Source organism: Balaenoptera musculus, chromosome 6 (genome assembly GCF_009873245.2).
Source record: "Balaenoptera musculus isolate JJ_BM4_2016_0621 chromosome 6, mBalMus1.pri.v3, whole genome shotgun sequence".
NCBI lineage: Eukaryota > Metazoa > Chordata > Mammalia > Artiodactyla > Balaenopteridae > Balaenoptera > Balaenoptera musculus.
This window is the reverse complement of record NC_045790.1, coordinates 95,605,913-95,612,308: the sequence shown is the minus strand read 5'-3', so window position 1 is coordinate 95,612,308 and position 6,396 is coordinate 95,605,913. Positions and strand designations below refer to the sequence as shown.

The 6,396-nt window shown below is 35.8% G+C and overlaps 1 protein-coding gene across 1 annotated transcript in view; it reads left to right on the top strand.

Moving 5' to 3' along the window:
* The first annotated feature begins 5,420 nt into the window (after nucleotides 1-5,420).
* LOC118896409 (zinc finger protein 420-like) overlaps nucleotides 5,421-6,396 on the top strand; it is a 39,422-nt gene continuing 38,446 nt past the window's right edge. The window contains exon 1 of the mRNA XM_036854176.1: nucleotides 5,421-5,543. The gene's annotated coding sequence lies outside the window, so the exon portion shown is untranslated. The remainder of the gene's footprint in view (nucleotides 5,544-6,396) is intronic.

The window sequence follows — 6,396 nt, the reverse complement described above, 5'->3', positions numbered from 1 at the left end:
CTGCTTCTGAAGAGCAACAGAAAATGAGCAAGTCTCAGGTAAGTGAGCTATTTATACCCCGTTTTGTTTTCCACTGTATTTGAGGCAGTTTAAAAGAATTAATTCAATTAACTGAAAAAATGGAAATAGAGATCGGGGAAAATAAAATAGAAGATCTGACCAAGAAAACTTGGAACATAGTCATACAAGTTGTAGGATCTTTCAGAGTTAAAGTTGAGCATACCATCTGCAATTATATGATTTACATTGTACATTAAATGTGATAATTTCTTGAAGAAAGTAAAGATTTTTTTTGCATTTAGGTTTGAAGTTATTCTCCTGATGGGACTGCATGCATATGATGTAGTAGTCAGTGTCCTTAACATTTACCAACACATGATAAATTCCATAGCAGTTTTCTCCCTGGCTGTTTCTTAAACCATTTGTCCAAATAAGTATAGGGCATAATAACAAGGCAGAATTCAATTTCTAGGCAGTAAAATCAGAGGGCCAAGTACACAGCTGTCAAACAGTCTGGCTTGATCCATGAATAAAATCTGTAATTTTGGGAGCAGCATTTCTGGGAGTTTGTAAAATTAGTCAAGGGGATTCATGTCATTAAAGGTAATACTAATTTTAATTTTATTAAATTTAAAATAATTTTAATTTGCAGTTTTTGACCAATAAATAATCAGATATTTTTCCTTTAAAATTCAATAGATTGAGAACCTCGAAGTGTATATCAAGTGAGCATGCTTGGTGGATAGTGGAGATCAAGTGAATTTGCTAATTTCTGTTGGTTTATCACTCAGCTAGTAGCCAGCATCTTAGTGGTTGTGATTGTCATACAGTTTTAAATGTTTTTATTTGAAGGTATATATTGTTTGATTTTTACCTATAATGTTCCATTGGTTTATTCCCACTGTGTAGCATATAGCTTCAGCATAGTGTGTTCAAAGTGGGGAGCATGCGTTCTTTAGGAGATGTGCAAGATGATCCCCTGGGATATGGAGAGAAAAGATGAGAAATTCTACTTATATATCTTTTTATGATCATAATATCTCAGCATTGAGTTACTTACATATAACTTATGGGGTTTTTTTAAGGTGTATATTATTGATGTGTGTGCTTTTTTTTTTTTTAACTGAAAAATGTCTCACCAAGATTCGCCTCTTTAGAACGAAATATGCTCCTGTCAACCAGGAGATTCCAAAAATTTTAGGAGCTCTGTCAAAAAATCAGAGTCAAAGATCAAATATTAGAACAAAAGATGCTCCTGGTACCTTTATTGCTTAGGAAATTACAAAAGTTTTAGGAGCTGTGACCAAGAGCCAGGGAGAAGACTAAAATGTATATTTCTTATCATATCACAATATCATGGTTTCTGATTTTAAAAGTTTGGGGATTACTGTTTTTTTTTCTTTTTTTCATTGAAGTATAGTTGCTGTACAGTACTGTATAAGTTACAGGTTTACAATATAGTGATTCACAATTTTTAAAGGTTATACTCCATTTATAGTTATTATAAAATATTTGCTATATTCCCTGTGTTGTACAATACATCCTTGTAGCTTATTTTATACCTAATAGTTTGTACCTCTTAGTCCCCTACCCCTATATTGCCCTTCCCCTCTTCCCACTGGTAACCACTAATTTGTTCTCTATATCTGTGAGGACTACTGGGTTTTGTATCTATAATTCTGTACCCAGTTTCAATATGTGGGTTTTTCCATACCACCAAGCAGTCTTCCAACACCAGCTGGGTGTCCTACAATTTAACTTAATTTTGACACTACCTACTTGGAGAAAGCATCAGATCCTACAGGTTACAAGCTTAGTTCCACAAGGCTGCCCTCCACCTCGGATGCTAGTTGCAAGTCCAGATTGTTATCTGTGCTTCTGACCCACTGGCTGTAAATCAGAGGTTCCCACCACCCCCTCCTTTGTTTTGATTTATTTGCTACAGGGGCTCACAGGACCCAGGAAACCAGTTTACTCACTAGATTACCAGTTTGTTATAAAGGATATTAAAGGATATGAATCAAGAGCCAGATGAAGAGATACATAGGTCCCGAACAAAGGAGCTTGGGGACCAGCATGTGACACATGGAAGCATTCTGGTCCACCACCCTGGAAGTTTTCTGAACCCTTTCCTCTTGGGTCTTTATGGAGGCTTCATTATGTAGGCGTGATTGATTATCATTGGCCATTGGTGATTTGTTCAACCTCTAGCCCTGCTCCCCTCCCTAGAAATCAGGGAGTGGGGCTAAAAAAAAAAGCACCCTCTATTCACAGTTGGCTTCCCTGGCAACTAGCCCCCATACTTAGGTGCTTTCCAAACATACCTCATTAACATAATAAAAGATACCTTTATCCCACTCCTCACAGAAAATTCAAGGGTTTTTAGGAGCTCTGTGCCAGGAACAGGATAAGGACCAAATATACTTTATTATAAATCACAATGTCACAGTACCATTGGTACTAGTGCATCTCCTCATTTCTTTTATTCAGCCACCAACTCCCATAGTCATAGTCCAGATTTATAATTACCAATAGCTCCAAGCATTTCACTCTCTGGCCTTTCTTTCTTTCTTTCTTTCTTTCCTTCTTTCTTTCTTTCTTTCTTTCTTTCTTTCTTTCTTTCTTTCTTCCTTCCTTCCTTCCTTCCTTCCTTCCTTCCTTCCTTCCTTCCTTCCTTCCTCCTTCCTTTCTTTCCTTTCTTCCTCTTTCTTCCCTTTCTTTCCTTCTTTCCTTTTCTTTTCTTTCTTTTCTTTCTTTCATTTTTTGGCTGTGTTGGCCTTCGTTACTGTGTGCGGGCTTTCTCTAGTTGCAGTGAGCGGGGGCTACTCTTTGTTGCAGTGGGCGGACTTCTCATTGTCGTTGGCCATTATTTCTATTTCTAGCTCATTATCTAGTACCTTGACTCCAGCAATTCTTCAGTTCTGTACAGACCTCTGATCAATTGACCATCCATTTTTTCACTGTTTATTACATTCCTCTCCCCACTTCTTAATTCTCTCTTTTCTCAGCTTGAATTCCATGCTTCTCAGTTTTTGTTAGGAACAACTGTCACCCCACTGAAGTCCAGTTGCCTACCCATTATTGCCATGTACATGTCAATTATAATAGATACCTTGAGCTTAATGGGGCAAGTAGATTTTCTTGTGGTAAAAAATATATAACATAAAGTTTGCCATTTTAACCATTTTTATGGGTACAATCAGTTGTATTAGTTATATTCACAATTTGTGCATCTATCACCACTATTTCCAGAACCTTTTCATCACCCCAAACAGAAACTCTGTGCCCAATGAGCGATAACTCTCATTCTTCCCTTCCTCCCACAGCCCCTGGTCACTTAAAACTTTCTGGCTCTGTAAATTTGCCTATTCGAGGTATTTCGTGCAAGTGGAATCATACAATATTTGTCCTTGTGTGTCTAACTTATTTCACTTAGCATGTTTTCAAGGTTTATCTGTGCTGTAGCATGTATCAGAACTTCATTCCTTTTTATGGCTGAATAATATTCCACTCTATGGATATACCACATTTTGTTTATCCGTTCGTCTGCTGATGGACACTTGGGTTGTTTGTACCTTTTGGCTTTATTGTAAATAAAGCTGCTATGAACATTTGTATACAAGTATCCGTTTGAGTACCTGTTTTCAAATCTTTTAGGTATATACCTAAGAGTGGAATTGCTGGGTCATATGGTAATTCTATGTTTAACTTTTGTAGGAACTGCACAGCAATTTATGAGGGTTCCAGTTTCTTCACATCATTGCTAACACTTGTATTTTCTGTTTTGTTGTTGATAACCATCCTACTGGGGTAAAGTTGTACCTTATTGTGGTTTTGATTTGTTTCTCTAATGACTAATGAGGTTGAGCATCTTTTCATGTGCTTATTGTCAGTTTGCATATCTTCTTTGCAGAAATGTCTATTCATGTTCTTTGCCCATTTTTTCATTGAATCATTTGTCTTTTTATTGTTGAACAAATAGAATTCTTGATTCCACCTCTCCCTCCACCAAGAGCAGATCTTTCTTGTCTCCTGGACTTCAGTGGGATGCAGTTGCTTACACCAAAAACCAAGGAGTTTTAGTTGATTCCTCTCCTTTCCTCATACACTGTCTTTCAGAAGTATCTCGGTTGGATTTGATTAAGATCAAATTTTAAAATAGACTGCTCTTATTGAGGTCTATTAATCATGAGAACTTAATCATGGTTTGAATAGTAAGGAACAGTGAGTTCATTAGCACTTTATTGTTACTAACTGATCAAAAATTATTTCATTTTTCTCATTATGTGTAGATATGCATTTTAAAAAATTGAGTAGATTAAATATTACTTACATTTTTTATTTTAATTTAAACTTTAAAAACAATGGTTTCTGCTTTATTTAATTTTTTAAAGTGTTTTAATGGAAAAATTCAAACATATATAAAAATATAGAGAACAGTATAATAAACCCCTTGTACTTCCTCATTTATTTTCAACAATTAATATTTTACCAATCTGACATCTTTCCTCTTTCTCTTCTTTTATTTATTTGTTCCCTGGAGTTGCACATTTTAAAGCAAATCTCATACATGGCATTTCGCCAGTATATACTTGCTTTGCAGATTACTGTTGTTGTTATCTTCGTTTTCTGACAAGTGATACTGGTTTTCCCTTTAGTGGTTTCCTTTTAAAATACATTTATTTAAGTAAAGAAGTTGTTGGGTTAAAACTATTAAGTCAATAATAGCGCAGGTAACATGCAGATATGGTAAAACCTCTGAAGGCTGTATATGAATAAATGATGTTTGAGAGCATTATACTGAAGCGCTCACAGGTCCTTGAATTTACCATGTTCTTCATGTTCACATGCCTTTTTCCTACTCCACTCTTCATCTGGAATGATCTTTCTCCCTCCTCCACAGGTTACCAGAGAATACACTATTCATTTTTTATGTTTCAAAACCTTTTTATTTTATCCTTACATTTAAAATTTTTTATTTTTACATTTTTCATTATTCATTTTGTATAACTTTACAAAGCCCAAAATAGAATCACTCTTTCTTTCCTATTTCTGTCATAACCTATTTAACATCTTATAGCATTTATATACTTACTTGTTTGCCTCCATCTACTAGTCTGTAAACCTGCTGTGTTTTATTCATATTTGTATCCTGAGCACCAAATAGTGCTGGTCACATAGGTTCTTAATACATGCTTGATGGAGAGAGAATGGATGATTCTTAATGGCAAAGTTTTTCTAATAGGAGTTTGACTTCTCCCACATAGTAGAACCCAAAATTGGCCTCATGGTAAACATTTTCTTTAACTTTTTGTGATGAACCCTGCATGAAGAAAACAGCAATAATTTCTCATACATCTTTTATACATCACTCAGTGTTTTTCACTTTAGATTTAATAGGAATGTTCTGTTACAGGGATTTGTTTCATTCAAAGATGTGACTGTGGACTTTACTCAAGAGGAGTGGCAGCAGCTGGACTCTGCTCAAAGAAACCTGTACAAGGATGTGATGCTGGAGAACTATAGCAACCTTGTTTCAGTGGGTAAGGACATCTTCCCTCAGAGGGTACTGATATTAGTTACCTATTGTTGTATAACAATTATTATAGTGGCTTAAAGTAAACATTTTTTTACAAACAATTTCTGTAGGTCAGGAATATGGAACAACTCAGCTGGGTGGTTCTGGCTTGTGGTACTAATTTCCCCTAGATAGAGTGAGAGCAAGGAGGAAGTCACAGTGCCTTTTATGGCCAAGTCTCTGAAATCACACATGATCACTTCTACCTTCTTGTGTTCATTAGAAGTGAGTTACTAGATATACAGATTGCCAACAAACACATGAAAGGATACTCAACATCACTAATCATTAGAGAAATGCAAATCAGAACTACAATGAGGTATCACCTCACACCAGTCAGAATGGCCATCATCAAAAAATCTACAAACAATAAATGCTGGAGACGGTGTGGAGAAAAGGGAACGCTCTTGCACTGCTGGTGGGAATGTAAATTGATACAGCCACTATGGAGAACAGTATGGGGGTTCCTTAAAAAACTAAAAATAGAACTACCATATGACCCAGCAATCCCACTACTGGGCATATACCCTGAGAAAACCATAATTCAAAAAGAGTCATGTACCACAATGTTCATTGCAGCACTCTTTATAATAGCCAGAATGTGGAAGCAACTTAAGTGTCCATCGACAGATGATTGGATAAAGAAGATGTGGCACATATATACAATGGAATATTACTCAGCCATAAAAAGAAACAAAATTGAATTATTTGTAGTGAGGTGGATGGACCTAGAGTTTGTCATACTGAGTGAAGTAAGTCAGAAAGAGAAAAACAAATACCGTATGCTAACGCATATATGTGGAATCTAAGAAAAAAAA